A 1,025-nucleotide genomic window follows, 5' to 3' on the forward strand; every position below is an offset into this window, starting at 1 on the left:
TCTTTTTTGTTTTTTTGTTTTGTTTTTTTTTTGTTTCTTTTGGTTTGTTTGTTTGGTTTTGTTTTTTTTTTTTTTTGGGGGGGGGGGGGGGGGGTAAATGTTTTGTTCCTGTATTGAAATGAATATGTATATACATCTCAACCCATAACTATTGCTTCTTTCTTATCAAAATGTTGCATTAATGCAAGATGTTTATATCATATATTTAAAAGAGAGGATAATTTATACGAAAACACTTTTTTTTAAAAATATTTATCACATGTTTTATCAATATGTGGTGCATATTACCAATGTTGCTGACATTACATTGCGATGACGTTATAATCGATAATTCCTGTATATTGAAAACACACAACTCGTTGGACAAAAATTACAAATACCATTACAAACCAAAAGAGATTTTTCATATATTCGCTACAAAAATGTCCTAGCTTTCAGTGGAAACTTGCCGCTTTGTAGGGAACTAAAATGTGACAGAATCTATACTACTATATTAAAATGATAGACTCGATTTTTTAGCTTTAATACCGAGAAATCAGAAGAGTACTGTCATTTGTTTCATATATTTTAAACATTATTGGCACTTGAAGATTACCAATTTGTTTTTATTTTTTCTTAATCAAGCTTCGCTAATTAATAATCAACGAATATTCCTTTAAAAAATCGGGAAATCATATGGATTTTTCGGATTTTACAATCTTGCGCATGCGCATTACATTCACGCTACATCACGGGAGGCGCTTTAGTTTTTGTTTCCACAATATGACATTTGCATGGATAAACTCGAAAACGATATTACAAATACGTGTAAATTTTCATCAAAGGAAATACGGGAGATAACTCAGTGCATTTAATATGCAAAATCCCGATAGTTCCGAATGTCAACTTGAAGCGAGTGAAAAACGTTGCTGGTGAAAGTGTTGAAGTCTTCATTGATATGAATTAAATTTTTAAATGGTTTATTATGAATAATTTGACTGTTATTTTCAATGCAGATTCATTAATTTTCTCGAAAATCGTTTCAG

This window comes from Magallana gigas, chromosome 5 (assembly GCF_963853765.1).
Source record: "Magallana gigas chromosome 5, xbMagGiga1.1, whole genome shotgun sequence".
NCBI classification, from domain to species: domain Eukaryota; kingdom Metazoa; phylum Mollusca; class Bivalvia; order Ostreida; family Ostreidae; genus Magallana; species Magallana gigas.